General features: G+C 36.0%; 1 protein-coding gene across 43 annotated transcripts in view; it reads right to left on the reverse strand.

Annotated features, from left to right (window-relative positions):
• The window catches only part of WDPCP (WD repeat containing planar cell polarity effector), a 156,617-nt gene that overhangs the window by 136,573 nt on the left and 3,188 nt on the right, over positions 1 to 16,856 (reverse strand). The window lies entirely within an intron of this gene.

A 16,856-nucleotide genomic window follows, 5' to 3' on the forward strand; every position in this document is an offset into this window, starting at 1 on the left:
AGGGGTGAACATTCTGAACATTCCAGTAGAAACAGAGAAACTACACAAAGAAAAAATTACATGCTGCTTTCAAAAGAAAAAAAAAAAATACCTTGAGAAAATAGGCAAACTTCCAAATTCATTCCTAGGGAGCAACAACAGTCTTCCTTTTTCAGGTCTGACCTACCCCTTGCCTAGGGATCCCTTAAATCGCATTCAGAGACGTAATCAAGTTTATATGGTAAAGCAATGGGGGAAAAAAACCAACCTGCCCAAGGCCAAAAGGAAGGTCCTATTTGGGGGAAGGTGGCAGGGCAGGGGAGAGAACTAGAGACAGGACCCTACCTTTCCTCTCAGAAAATTGTTACAAAGTCACACACAGAAAGGCCTACTTCGATTTTTGGTAAATTCTCAGCATCTTTTACCACTTAATAGAAATCAAGCAGAAAAATTATCTTTGAATCGATTATAATCTGAAAGGACATAAATGAAATTACACATGTAATAAACTAACATAGAAAAAAGAAGGAATTAAATGCCTGTCATTTGTATTATTTTTAAACCGCCTTATGCTCCCTTGAACTCCTGAAAAAATTTCCTTGGATTTTCCTCTGACCCCTCAGACCAACACATTGGATAAAAAGGGAAACAGGTGGCTTGACAGGAAATAGTTTATGCCTTATGAGAAACAAAATTTGTCTGCTAAAAGTACTTGGCCTAGTTATCTTCTTATGGAATCCAAGAGTTCACTCCAAAAAACTTGTGAAAACACTTGGCATTCATATCTTCCAATTAAATAGAAGGAAAGTTACCTAGCTAGTCTTAGAGGAAGATTTATGCAGTTTGTTTCCACATTGCCACGAGGTATTATTGATATTTCTGCTTATTTTAAGTCTAAAGGTCTGTTTCAAAAATAAACAGAATTTGTTTGCTCCATTGTTGCCATGATGTATAAGACTGACAAACACCTTACAACACACAGTCTGATTAATTTTAGACAAAGTTGTATTGGGCTAAATATTAATAGTTCTAAAATAGTCTTCCTAAATATGGAGTGCCTGCGGCATCATAACCTTAAGGTATACCGGTGTGCCCAAGAAAGCACAGTGGGAATCTGGCTCCAGCTACATCAAGCACTGATGACGTGCTCAATGTGTCGGCACTGCCAATGCAAGGTACCTTGGTTGGCCACACCAAGTCCAGCTCAGGAACATCTCCATCCAGAGCACCAAGTGCTACCACAGCTCCCAGCAAGACTAAAACCACGCAAAGGCTGCCCAGCTCCACCTTCCACAGCAGAGCAGAAAATCTCCTCCTGTGGTTTTAAACCTCAGCTGATGTATCTGAACTCAGAGAAGGCTCTGCAAGGATGGCGGTTCAGAAGTTAACTATGAACTGCTGCGTGCTCACAGAGACCTCGTGGTCCCCAACATCAGAAAAACAGACACATTAAAAAAGTGTCACAGTGGCCCCTCAAAAACAACAGACGCAAATTCACATATATGAGGACAGTCGATCTCTCTGCCCTGCTGGTTTTGACAAGGGGTCTGAGCGGTTAGGACAGAGACATCCCTCCCTAGACTCTGTTGTTCTAAATGATGAAGTCAATACAAGGTAAACAACATTCAGTGGCACAGCTGCTTTTTCAGACATTCTCACTCCCTTGCACTTTGTACAGTACCTAACTTTCACTTATGTAATTTACAGGAAAACTGCAGACAAAAAAAAAGCATTCATCCTAAGATACCTCCACAAACCACACTCTCTGAAGAAGCCACTAAGTATTTTTTTTCTGAGAATTTGGTATTCTATTTAAGATAAACATTTGCTTGCATCCTATTTAATGCAGCTGTTTTTATCAACACTTAAAGAGTAATAAAGTTCTTTTTCCATGATTCCATACCACAAAATATCAAGTCAACTACTGAACAGACTTCTTTGCAGAAGTTTTAAGGTGGTGGTTGGACTTATTTCTTTTCACACAAAGCCTAAGAAAATGATTTGGAAAAGCCCCAAAGTTGGCACTGCACTGCAGACTGAGTGGCACAGCACATTGCATCATCCAACAGCCTACAAAAGCGACAGAGACTTGATGTGAGAATCACACAACCATCACATTGACAAAAAACAAATAAGATGTTTTTATAGAGGAATGATCTGTTCTTGATTGCTCAGATACATGAGCAACTTTTTTGCATATTATGCATCACCCACATCCCAACGTAAATGTAAATGTGATGACAGATTTATTGTTTGGAGATACAATGCTCTCTGTGATCCTAAGTCTATCCTGAACTACTGCACAGCCACAAGAAACATATACATGCCATGGTCAAAATTCTCTAGCAAGCCCAAAGAAACAAAGAAATTTTCTGTATTTGTCATGTATTCCCTGGCAGTCCAGAACACAGAGAAACAGTTGATACCTTCTGAGTAGCCCAACACTGTCTGGATAACACTGAAGGGGGAATTTCACAGAGAACAGAAAATGGGTATTTTCTTCTTGTGCAAACACTTGGCGTACTTCCATCACTTTCTGACTCCTACACTTTAAGCTCACAAGAACACACTGAGTACTGGGTTAAGAGGCAAACCTGAGGGTATGCTTATGTAAAAAAGCTTAGTTTGGGTAATATTTCCAGCTCAAAACACTGACGTGTTCAAAGTGTTAGTTCTGGTTAGAATATTTAAACAAAATAGACAGGCAAGAAATGAACTGCTTCTATATACTGCAACTGGAAAACAAACCAGCATGTTGCCCTCAAGTACAAGAGAGAGTCATTCAGCTGATTCTACTGGAAAAGTCAAATTTACAAATTTCTTTCACCTATCCAGTAATTGCAGATAATAAATTAATGAAGAATTAAGATTGTGAATACAGAGAAGGTTTTCAAGTCTATTTTGCAAGACAGTAATTTGAAAGTAAATTCCTTTAAAAGAAAACTAAAGGACACAACATGAAAAAACGTATTTTTTACCTTAATAAACACTGAATTTTCAAATTCTCTGTTTTTCTGGTTTAGGGGAATAACGATGACAACAGTTTTTAGTTTTATGATGATACACTTGCAGTTTTACACCAGATCAGGTGTCTAATAAATCACTAGAAAAACCCATCAACAATTAAAATTTAAAAGCTTGTTTTAAAAAGACACATGCAATCTTATGTAGCAGGCCATTAGGGGAAAAAAAAAAAGCTTTTGTTCTCAAACATTTATGCCTTGGATTAATTTTTAAAGTCTTCCATAAATCTTCAACATTGTTCAGATATATAACATAAACATGAAATGTGGAAAAAGTCGACAAGTTAATTTATTGCTGTCTGCAATCAACAATCTATGCTGATCTTCAGAAAAGATAAACTAGAAAACAGATGCTCATTCTGTGGAGGAGATAAAAGCAAATGGGAAACTCTGAAAGTGTTCCAGACATGCAAATGCATACATCATTTGTGCTAAAGACAACACCAGCATTCTCTCTTAAACGAAGCAATATATCAACATGTAAGAACAAGGAAGCATTTTTCTGTCAGCAGAAAACACAGAAAACATTGCCCATGATGAGTAAGTGACCAAACTAAAACCAAAATGGCAACAAGTATTATTTTCAATGTGCTTGTATGCCACAACATACACAAGTTGTAATCCAAAGGACATACAGACTGAACACCTCTGTAACTTGTCTGATTTTCTATGGATTGGTGATCTACAAGCCCAACACTACTACGTCATCCTCATATTTCAAAACCTCCACATTAGATTCTTTACTTTTCTCTCAAGTTTCCCAAATACTGTCTACATTCAGCTCATTCACTTCTTTGTAGCCTTGCCCTTAAATTCCCTTTTCCTTCCTCTTCTCTGCCACTACAGGACGCTATTGCTGATCCGGAACAAGCAGCTTTCTCAGCCATCAGTGAGTACATATTTAATGATTTCTATCAAAGTCCAAATAAAAAACAACAACAACAACAACAAAAATCCTTGCACTCAGGTCACAGCATTTTCTTGAGCAGCCTGCAGAAGAAGAGTACCAATTTGGATGTCCTTAGATTTCCACAAAACAGAGCTTTTAAGACTTCTGCTTTATTCATGCAATCAGCCAACAAGCTCTAAAAACAAATGCAGGAAGTGACAGGCAGACTGTAATCAGTTGTCTGTTCAGGTAATGAAAGAAAAACACTGTTCCCTTACTCAGCAGATTTTGCTTACAGGACTGAGGTGATTAAAAAAGAAGGGAAATAACACTGTTCTGAATGTAAGTGCATCTGTTGTCTATCTGGAAGTTATGGCTGCTACTATCAGCTAAGAGTGTTACCTGGAGATGGTGTTAAATCTGAAGACAGGAAAATCTTAGCTACATTTCTTGTTAAACAACTCAGGTTGCAAATGCAAGTTCATTCTAATATTTCAGCAATGCAGATTAACTAATTTAGACTCTAATTCAATAGAGACAAAGTTTCCATGACCAACAGAACTAGTATTTGCTCACTCCAGAAAAGTAATTTTTTCACAAAAAATAGCTTGACATCTATTTTCAGGGGTTTTAAAATTTTATTTTCTTTTCTATAAAACTGTATATTATATTCATTAAAAATACCCATCTTTCAAAACTCTGAAAGATCCGTAGTTCATAGGGTAGTAACACAGGGTAAATGACTTACTGTGCCCCTCCTGAAGTACGTTATCCCATTGCAACTGCCACTGTCTAAAATAAGTACATAAATATGTATTCACATTTCACTTTTGAAAACTAGAGCACTTACAAATTGGCATTAGGACCCTGAATTCCAACAGTTTGTGGTTATGACAAGACTCTACTGCACAGTAAACATGCTACTGGGCAATAAATGCCATTCCCTGCTTCATTTTCAAACAATTTAATATCTTAATCAAAAGGAATGTTATCCAAGCTCTGAGGAAAGATGCATGGATGAGTGATAAGATAATGTATCTCCAAACAAAAAGAACGAAGGGTAATTCATTGTTCCCAGAAAGAAAAGGTAAAAATTGCAATGCACCTCTACCTGGTGAAAGCCATACATATTTCAGGAATGTTTTCTGCACTTTTTCTAAAATGTAGGAGAGAATAAGAACAAAACCTAATTATTAATACAAGGCAGCTGTAATAAAGGTGGTGAAAAACCCCACATTCTGTTACATATGGAAATGCCTTTCACTAGAGGGATAAAGTTCCTTTTACCTCATTTCTGCCATATCCAACCACAATCCTGACTTTGCTGAGCAGATCCACTTTTTCATCACTTCAGCTTCATAGTAAAAGCATGCCCTGGAGCTACGATTCTAAAAGACACACAATAACTCATTTAATAGCTCTTGCTTAAGTGTGGAAAGTGAATTCTTATGTATTTCTCAAAATCAAAAAGAAGTAGGGCATATGAATATGTTTGTCAAGTAAAACCTGGGAGAGGCCCAAGAACACTTGAAGGTGTCAACAGGACTTGGAGGGACAGAAACCTCAACTTTTTCTCCATAGAGAACAGGACAATAGCTGCCATGCTGAGGAAACTGCCTCAGTTCTTGCCGAGCTCATTTCTACTCTCACATTCCCAGGCACCAACTGCAGTTAAACAAAGAAAAAAAACAGAGTTGTTGGTTTTTTTTTTTAATACTGATTCATCAAGATAGTTGTATCTTTCTGCAGTATGATGAGTGCCTAATTACAATGATTCAAATCTCTTGTCACCTTCAGGCTACACTACAGATAGCAATGGTTATTAGCCAGAGATGATAGTGAAAATGAACTTGACACAGCACGCAATGGTTTGTTAAGCATGATATAATATTAAAAACATCACTCCCCTTTTTAATCTAGCCAGGAGGAGGAAGAAATCACATGATTTTGAGTTCAAAGTTGCTAAATCCCTTCTCCAGCAGAGAAACATGCTTGTCTGATTACATTTTCAGGTTGAATGCATTTGTCACTCTATCACCTTTCTCCACATTTGGTCCTGTTTTGAGTTCTGTTGGCTTCAGACAGTTCATTCTCCTCCTAATTTTGCTGTAATTTCTCAAAAGTTCCATCAGCTTAATACCCATTTTTCTTCTTGGAAAATGGTTATGTGCAGGCTGGGCCCTCTAGTGCATCTTGATGTTAATGCACTAAATGCCCAGTCCTTTTTCTGTTGTTTTCCTCTACCAAAAAAAACTTCTGAAAGAGCACTTACTCTGTCCATGTGCATTTGGAAGTGGACTATTTTGCTGTAGAACCCCAAAAGAAGCAGGAATTGACAGAGTGATATCCACTCTAGTTTTACTGTCACTTATTGTCAAGACTCAAACTCAAGCACTCAGGTGTATGAATGGCACCTTCTGCTAACCTGCTGCAAAAGCAGCATCAAAAGCCCAGCAGGAAACTCGAAGACATGAGGACAGAGAAACAACTTCCTTGCCAGGGGCAGAACTTCAGGACTGAAACTTGCTTAAATACTTCCGATACTGGTCCTTTATGAGGACAGTGATCTGCGCTATCCCTTGAGATCAAGACTGCAATGCAGCACATAGACACACACACAAGGCCTAGGTGGGGAAACTGTTAACAGCTTCACATCTTCCAAATATCTTCAGCTTCTGCTTAAGTCAGAGAACAAAACATCAGCATTTAGAAAACCAGCCTGATACCCCTGTATCACAATTTTTTTGATTCCTCAGGTGCTATTTCATAATCATTAACATAACTATTCATCTAATCTCAAACCATTTCCTTGCCTTTCACTTTTAGTTTTTGAAAGATAGGGACCTCACTAACATGCAAAACTGGAGATGGTTTGAACACTTTAAATAAAAAGCTGCAATCATATCTAAACAGATATTTTTATGTCACTTAAAAGATATAGGTTTTTAAAGTAACAAGTGAAATGCTTTTAGAATAGGCAATATTATTTATATAACCAAAGTTTACCTTGACAAAGCTTGCAATACTTCAGGGGAAAAACAAATCAGTAACATAAAGAAACTGGCTATGGTACAATTAGTATGAACCATATCAGAAGTATCTGTATTAATTCTCAACACAACATAGGTGTTCACTATGTATGACCTCTAAATTGATAAAATCAAAGATCAACAAACATAGATCTGAAGGTCCTTTATAAGAATGACTGCTCTTTACACTGATGAATCATGTCAGCCACAATAATTAACAAAGGAAAAAGAAGCCTAATTGAACAGCAACCCTATGGTATAGGCAAAGCTGTACATTTTGTGACAACTTCTCAGATTACTCAAAATTCAGTGGACCTCTTGGCTGCATCACACCCAACTATGTCTCAAAATAAATTGTTGAAAGATTGTTTTTTTAAGATGGATTTTAAACCAGCTTCTGCCAGGAAAGGCCTTCCCAATTTTGGGAGGAAAAATGTCACAGAACATGAGGAAACGGCATACAAGTGACCAAGTTTTCTAATAGACTTGGAGTTACCTCATGAAATCACTACAAGGCAGAAGCATTTTGAAGCTTGCTGTTCTTTCACTGCAAGATTAATTTAACCTCTTTTTAAAACCTTAAAAAAGCGTCCATTACCATTCAAGCTGCATATATGATTTGAGATCAACAGGTGTGACAAAACTTGAACAAGCTTTTGAAAAGGATGGGCTTACGTCAAACTGCTTAACATAAGGATGAAACCTGTCCTTGTGGATTTTTAAATAAAACTGAGTTAAATTCATTCCACTGACATTAACCATAATGGAATAATAACTATTTATGCATTCTGTGCATTTGTTATCTGGAAAACAAAACAATTATAGTAATTTTCTGCTATTACAAGCAATTGTCTTTAATTACCTCAATATATTACTTCATTGTCTGAAAAGACAGGATGTCAGTGTGAATAGCATTGGTTTGGCAGCCCCAAATTACCAACAACCATCAAAATAGTGCATGCTCTGTCTCTTCCGTTCCCCAAAGGGTGGATCTGAGTTTTCACAGAAGCTTGACTTTCTACCTCAGTATTGTATAAAAATTTTTAAAAAATATATAAAAAAAGCAAGGAATTGGACAGATTGTTCACGTCCTTTAAGTTTGTTCTTTGCATCCTGCATATCTTCTAATTATCAATCATTTCATAGTTTGACCCACTCCTTCTAGCAACCCATTTATCATTTGACTCCAATTTATACCAAAAGTAAAGGGCAATATAATGGAAACAATGGTGCTGTGCAAACAACTTATTACTTGACAGTAACTCTGCAGATGGCCATGCAAGGATGCCTGTGCAGCATTAGTCAACCACTGGCAAATTTCTAGCTTTTGCAGGTTAAAAAAAAAGAAAAAAAAAAAATAAAAGAAAAAAACCAAAAAACCAAACAAAACCCCACAGCACAAACCACAACAACAAAACCAACAAAAAAAAAGAGGAAAAAAAAATAAATACAACAATTACCCACTAACATTATTACTTTGAGTATATTATAGGTCAGCTTTTGCCATGAAAATCAAACTAATGTCCTTTTGTTATAGTAATACTGCAACCCTTAATTTATACATTTTGACCATTTTATGTAAACTTAGGAATCAATAACTGGTTGAAGTCTTTCTCCTTGTGTTTGTAAATCTGTAATTCCATGTATTCCAAATAATTTTTTATCATTTACCAATTTTGGAGTATGATTTCAACCACAAAGATAATATTTCTCATCTTTTTTTTTTAAACAGCTCATCCAAGGTTTATCACTTAAGGACACTGTTTGAAAATGTATTAATTCTGAGCAACTTGGAAACATCTCTCAAATGGAGTTGTGACTGACTAGTTAGCTGCAACATTTTGCTCTTTCAATTTCCACAGCTGTAAAAGATATGATTAAATTAACTCAGCAAGTTTAATCTTCCACATGGGCAGTCCAAAACAAAACCAGTACATGGCTTCAGCTGGCAGAAGCAGAGTTAAGTAATTTATGTATTTCACACAAGCCTTTATTTTTAAAAAGTATTTTTTTAATGGCTGATACAATATTAGGGGGTCTCGTCACTTTCATCTGTGGATTTCTTGTCCCAAAAATCTTTGTCTGAGCTGGGCTTGCTCATACTAAAGTGATAGCTGCCCTTCAATTTCTTCCTTTTCATCCACCTTCATATGTTAAAGGAAACAGCAATATTTTCACCATTACCATTATTCCTTTACTCTTAAGCAGATGGTAGACAGCATAATCTTCACACTAATACATGAAATACATGCCAATTATTATATACGTGAGAAAAATAGGCACAATTTCTATTTTTCTGCTTACTTGCCTCATTCAGCAAACAGTGCATTATTTCCTTGCATGATAATAACATTTCTTTGATCCTGGCCAAGATATTATTGAAAAATTAAGTTAAAAATAAATGTAGAATAACTAACTTACATGGCCTCAATTACAAAATTACATTTACTACAGTTCATCCATGACTAGGGAATTTTAAAATGCACAGCATGCCAGATTCTGAAAAATCAAGCCACAGCAGCCTCACAAGTATGCCGATCGTGCAGCTTTATGCAACACCTCCATTCTTATGTCCTTGAATTCAGAGTGACAACCTCAGCACAGTACATATTTTAAAAGAACACCGATACCAAAATTGGCATTTTTTTACTGACATTACAGGCAGCATATTTTATAGGCTGCTTTTAAAGGAATGTTCACCTGCTTGCACATTGTGCTTAATTTCGTGATCACCACAGTGAAGTCCAGCTATGCACTAGAATTTAATGTGTTGCCCAGTTTTGCCAATCAGATTCAGAAAACAAGTATGACAGCAGTGCAGTAGCTTTATCAAATCATGTACTCAACAGGGATACAACTTGATATATTGCAAAGCAGAGAAAGAGAAAAAGCTACTTAGAGAGTTTCCTCATATCACATATAAAAAATTCTACCCCGAAAACTAAACAAAAAAAACCTCCTTGCAAAAGAAAAAAGGTGATAAAGCTAAACACCATCAGTGATAGATGCCAAAGAAGCTAGTTCAGCTAGAGCTTTATCAAATCTAAATATTTAATTTGCCCTTTGATGAAACGTCAAGTAATCAAGTTATTCTGAAATCACATAGTCCCCTGAGTAGTAAGGTCTGCTTATTACCTATTTACTCAAATGAAGCTGCCACAAATGCCACTGTTTCATTACCTGTCAGAATTTTGTATTTTGACACAACGATGTCACTGTTGCAAGTTTGAAAGTACCAATCTTCCATGGAATGCCAAACCTTTACAGCCAATTGAAACAATAATGAAGTTAATAGCAGTCCTAACAGATATGGGACTTTGCCAGAAGTGTCAATGAGCACTCTGAGCCTTCACATTAATTGTCACAAGCTGCACCTCATTCACTAACATTACATCATTAAGAATTTTGTTTCTATTTGAATATATTAATTTACAAAGGAACTCCTTCAATATCTAAAAATTATCAACACTTAAAAAACCCCACCTGTCTGCCTCCTCACATGTCATGATGTGTATAGACTGTGACAGGAGGTGCCTGTTCTGCTTGCATGAGAGCCTCACCTTGTACCCTGTAAGATCATGGAAAAGATCCTCCTGGAAGGTACAGCAAGGCATAGGGATGACAGGGAAGTGATTAGAGACAGCCAGCATGATTTCACAAAGGGCAAATCGTGCCTGGTGAATCTGTTGGCTTTCTACAATAGTGACTGGATTGGTGGACAAGGGAAGAACAACTGATGTCACCTACCTTAACTTCTCTAAGGCCTTTGACATGCTCTTACACATCTTTGCCTCTAAATTGGAGAGATCCTCCAAAAATGCCAAATTTTCTTTTTGACTGCATTTAGTAAGAGTTTGGTCATTTCTGTCCAAAAATTACAGAGCAAGATGGTGTTATTTCTCTGAAGTGGATCATATTCCCTTCTAAGAGGTACATTCAAATAGAATATTACATCAGTCTTTATACAACGACAACAGCATCTGCAAGATAGTGTCTCATTCACTCAGAAGTTTGAGTGCAACTGCTGAAACCAGCTACGATGGAAAAACATTCAGCATGGCAACCTTCAGTGGGAATTGGCTCCCATTAAACGGTATGTGGTATTTCAGAGCCCATGAGAGGCCCTCAGCAGGCAAGGTGTTGTCCACCAGTACTACACTGGAGCTGCCAGCAGGGACAGCAGATCTTGCAGCAGGGCCATGATGTTCCACTAACTTTCATTAGTGAAATATGTTACATTAATTGGGTAAGAACTGAGTCTAGTATTGCAGTTAAACTAATGATACTTAAATGAAATTTCACTAATTTATGTCCCACATGGCTACATTGTACAAATAGGTTAAAGTACACATGCTATACATTTACACCTACACTCATAGTCCTCATAGCCACATGATGAAATACAAAACGATTTATTATGCATCTTAAACCATTTGAAGTATGTTCTTTCAAATTATCTCTGCAGTTTTTAAGTCTTTAAATTACATTCACTCCCCAGTGTGATTTGTCAGGCAAGTCACAATGGTCCAGTTTCACAGTTTCACAGGCCCACTATTGTTAAAAAACCTGCTTCTCATTAAACTCTAAGCAGGTATGAAATACCACTATGGTGATATTTTCCTTGACACTACTACCAAAATTGCAAACAGGAAAAATGTCAGCTACAGGTGGAAAAAACCCTACTATTTCTCTAAAGACTGTAGATCTTAATTTTCCAACAGAAACATGCCACTTGCCCTGGCTCTGTCAAATACTAAGACACTTAATCATATGGTAAGAAATATATTCATGCTAAAGATTTTCCAAATCTTTTATAAATACTCTTCTGCTCTTTCCCCAGAATCTTGTAAGCTGGTGACTCACTTTTGAAAAAGCTTTGCTATCAAGTAGGGTATATATAGGTTATAAAAACAACGGTTTAATGAGCACTTTTTTTTTTAAGTTCACTAATGGGTTTGCCAATTAACCAGACCATAATTGTGTAAATGTATCATTAAGCCCTATTTTGTATTTGCATATTACCTGTCTCTTAATAGTGTATTAATCCTCTATTTTGGTGGGTTTTTTTGGTGTTTTATTTATTTACAAAGATATTCTAAAATTTTAAGAGAAAAATCGCATAGAATGATAAAAACTTCTGTGATAACTTTAGTATCTTATAACTTGTAAATTAGCAATGAAAGAACTGAGATAAGTCTTTGGGAATATATTTGAAGTTTTAATGAAAGAGTCAGATTACAAAAAGCCATAGTGGGAGTCTTATATGAGAAAGCTTGAAAGTCAGTTGCAATGTATTAAAAAACAACATTCAAATAAATTATTTTTCACCGCAGTATGCCAAGTTTTTGGAGATAGAATTAAAATTGGGCTTTCATTTTAGACCAAGTAAATCACAATATTAGACTATAATACTGCATATACTAGTGAGATCCAAATGCCCACGGTGTTGCAAGAGAACATTTTCCCTCAGGCATTTGAAATTTAATGCTTCTTTAATATTCTCTGTTGGATATTGTTAGAATGGAATTTCAAATATTTCCTGCAATGTGAGTTAAAGATTACTGAATAATGCTGAGGAGCAAAAAAAATTCTGAAGCATACATCTAAAGCTGGCATAGTAGCTTAATGTCCTGTTGTTTCTTGCTTTAGCAAAATTAATTTCTACAGTCTTCAACCATGAATTCAAGCACCACCTGGAGATACAAACCCATAATTTAACTGCAGTGTATTTCTAGCTCCTTTGACTAATACACTGAGGCTAGACCCTGGATGTCAGACAGCTGTAAAAGGAAAAGGCCATTTCATAGCAATACTTTATATTTTCCTCAGTCAGACAGCGGGCAACTTGAAAAACAGTATCTGGCCCATTATTGTAAATAAATGGGATTACCTGTCATGAAATAAACGTATGCGGTTTTGCCTATATTAAAAGTGTATATTCTACTCTATAGTCAAGAGTAACACCTTTCCAATACGACTCAAACTATTCAAAAGGCTTTTATCTAATCAAGATCCAACCTTTCACCATATATGTGTTAATGCATTACCATGGTACTCAGTACAGATCAGGGTAGAATGGAAATTAAGCCTAACAAAAAGGCACAATTGTATCATTCTAGAAACAAACCAAAAAAAGCCTAACTATAATCATGATTCCTTTTGCTTGATTACTTCATGGAAAAGCCCCCTTCATCCAAAGATCCAAACTTTCTTTTCCATCATTTGTGTCCACAATAAAATTGGTCACACTCCCGATTTTGTTCCATGGCCATGGTTCCCTTATCATTCACACTGGGCACATACAGACTTAGTCCTTGGTTCTGTCCTAGAGGAAGCCTGCCAATTCCCCTCAAAACAGCTTGGAACACTGCTTCACACAGTATAACTACGCAAGTTCAAATGAAGTGATTCCTCAACATCATCCCAGCCAGGCAAGGCCTCATGACACAAACAGAAGTTTTAAACATTGATCCTCGGTCTCATGCTGTAAGCAAACCATTCTCACAGGTTTCAAGACAACCCTTATCAACCAACAAAACATCTTTATGTGTGTTTTGGAGCTGCAGGAAACCCAAAATTATGTAGCACAGGTATGGCCAGTAGACTCCACACAGTTGGATTCATGGGCCTACGCTTTTCTTAAGAGATGGACAGTTCAGTCTTACAGTGTACAAGCATATGCAGAAATTGAGTACTTGTGTTTACATGAGCAGAATGATTAAATACAATTGCTTCTTCCTCTCCTCAAGGATCAGTAAAAACACTAAAGAGGGACAGTGTTATAAGCAACACTAAAGCCAGCCATAGACTCAGCTGCTGCATAAAAATTTCAAGGTTTCCAAAAGCCAGCCAGACACCAAAAAGAATCTCTGAAGCAGCAGAAAAACCTCCATACAGGAAATAAAATATTTAGTTTTCTCTTAAGCTTATCATTGATAAATTCACATTTTAAAAAAATTATGTTTCACATATGAATAGTGTCACTTAGATTAAAATTTATCACTATTTTCATTCTGTAAAGTTTTTACACAATTTACTTTAAAAAGTCAACATCACAAGACATTCTCCCTCTTTTATTGATATTGGGGGGGCAGGGAAGAAAAGAAATTTGATCTGTGAAAATATAGAAACAAATACAAACAGTTACTGTAAGTCAAGCTGAAATATGTTAAACAACCTGTGTGATCATAATTGATAGAACAACCTTAATAAGAACAGCACTTGTAATCATGTGATAGGTTTGGCATGGAAAAGCATCCACCAATCATTCAGACATGGAAAGAATGGATAAAGAACCAGATGGATTCACCTTCCTGCACTGAGTCTAAAAAAAATGCAAAGTAATCATTATGGCTTGTAACCTCTCATATCAAAAGTTAGTCCTTGATTACCAGGTTATCATGAACAACTTCAAAAGAAAGTCTTTTATGAGCAAAAGCAAACATTTTCAGTAGAAGCTGTTTTGCCACTTGACTAAATGCTTACTTCATTTTAAAAAACTTGCAGGGACATCAGCTTAATGTTTAAAGACTAGTGGATGGTGGGGATTTGTTTTGTTTGGTTGGGTTTTGTTGTTGTTTTTTTGTTTGGTTGGTTTTGGTTTTTTAGTTTGTTTTTTAATTGTTATAATGAATTAACTTAAGATGACATGGTTTGATTTTGCTGAACTGTTACACAGATAATTTCTTCCTTAGAATACCAACCTGCCTCTTCTGACTGGCTTTAAAACACATCAACACTTCTACTAGTTTTTATAAAACTATAGGATACAGAATGAAGAAGCTATTGCACAATACCAAGATAATTTTTAGATGTTCATAAAAAAGCAGATTTTCCATTATTCATATGCTTATCACTAATGCATTAACCTGCTAGTTTTACTGAACAGAAACACATTAAAGCAGAGCGGTACAATCTTCATTCAAATTTCTCAAAAAGAAGCAACACAATGCATATGCCTTGGAACACAAGCATTTCATAACACTCCTAAAATCAAATGAACTGAGGAAATGTACCACTTCTTGTGATCAATGCATAGGTGACATTCTTCTTACAGGAACCCCTAATCTAGCATACTTCTTATTGCATTTTAATTGGGAAGTCACGTTTCCTAAGGAAATTGCTTTATTACTTTTATACAGTCTGCATGGAAAAAGGTATCTTTAGATGTACTTCAATGCAAGCGTTCAAATAGCTAACTAATTGAATCCATGATGTCCAGATTACAGGCTGTCAGTTTTCACCAGAAACGTACATTTAGGTTCTATGTCCTGGAAACCCGTTTAGCAGAACAGACAGACAGCAAATATAGAAAAGCACTATCTGTCATACTCATGCCATTCTCCTATTTACAAAGGATGCTTTTACTCCTCCCCTCTTTCCATTTCTCATCTCCCAAGGGTTTCCAAAACCCTCTACCACCTCAGTTCACCTACCATGGGAAGAAGCACCTAATTCCCTCAGAAGTTACAAGCTACTATCAACTTCTTCCACTCACTGACATTAGCGAGTAGAAAATCCACATGTTGTTGTCACAAAGTATCTGCTCAACCAAGACAAAGGCAGATTTGTGTTAAGATAAAAATAATCCAGTAAGGCTATTTGTAATAAGTCACAGATAAACTTTACTGAATTCACAGCCAATTTACCAAAGTCTTTGTGTGTGTATGGAGGGTGGTGGTTTTTTTTGTTTGTTTGTTTGATGTTTTTGGTTTTTTGACAGGCATTCTCTACCCCCTGTACTTCTAAGAACTGTGAGAAGAAAATCCTCCAATACTGGTTCACAGATGGTAGATGATAATAAATCTCCCAAATCTCTCAACTTTGTCTACAATGGGGTTGCTATTATCAAGCCACTGTGCTCCCACAAGCCCTGGCCAGTGACGCAGCCCTGCAATACCTGAAATGCAATCCAGGCACCAGCACCCTACAAGGGTCACACCAAGCAATTGAGATCTACCTACGCACAGCCAGCCAACGAGGCCTTCACTGTCACAGTGTCCTCTGGTAAAAGTACAGTAGGTGTTTGTACTATTAACCTACTTTGAAATAAGAAACAAAAAAAGAACATTCAGGTCACAGTTTTTATTTAGATTTGACTCAAAGATTACTCATACATATTACAAGCATGCTATACATCATTTGCGTCTCCTCATAGTCAGTGGGCACATCAGTACAGAATATTTTATGACATTCTATCTACCTATTAAATCATACTAAAGGTTGTATAAATCAATTGATGAATGATTAATCACCTCTATAATTACATGAAAACCGAACTAAACTATTAAGAAGTAAAAATTATGCCATAAAATAAAATTAAAACAGTTCCATAAAAGATAAAATCTCTCTTTAAGAAAAAAAGTTTCCTGAACCACTGGGAAGAAAAAAAAAAGCAGAGTTATAAACAGAATTTCTAGATACGAAAGTTTCTTCACGCCATTTAGTGCCTGTGCATTATCACATAACTGAAATTCAGAATTCAGTTTAATTCAGTGAAAAAAAAAAAATCATTTTGGGACATTAGCATTAGGAATTAAAAAATCATTTATAAAAATATAAATTCTTAATAAGAATGCGCCTATTTTCCTTTTCTAAAGATTTTAATTGTTCTTGGTTATATCTTTATCTTTTAAAAACTCTATTACAAATTTCTCACATACTTTTAAAAATAGCTTTTGATCCTCTTATTCTTATTTCAGTACTATTAATGCTTTATTTTATTTCTGAAAAATAACTTGTTATTATTCCCTTGGATCATAACCCAAAAGAGGCTTCCAAAATTGTTGCAATTCCAATAGTATTTCTACGATTGAAACCAGCCATTATACAGTTAAATTTCTTCACATAGTCTTAACCTTTAATTATACCACACAGACTTAACCACAGAAGACATGGTCTTGTATTAAAAATTGTTAAGTAAATACATGAGATAAA

This window comes from Columba livia, chromosome 3 (genome assembly GCF_036013475.1).
Source record: "Columba livia isolate bColLiv1 breed racing homer chromosome 3, bColLiv1.pat.W.v2, whole genome shotgun sequence".
Taxonomy (NCBI): Eukaryota; Metazoa; Chordata; class Aves; order Columbiformes; family Columbidae; genus Columba; species Columba livia.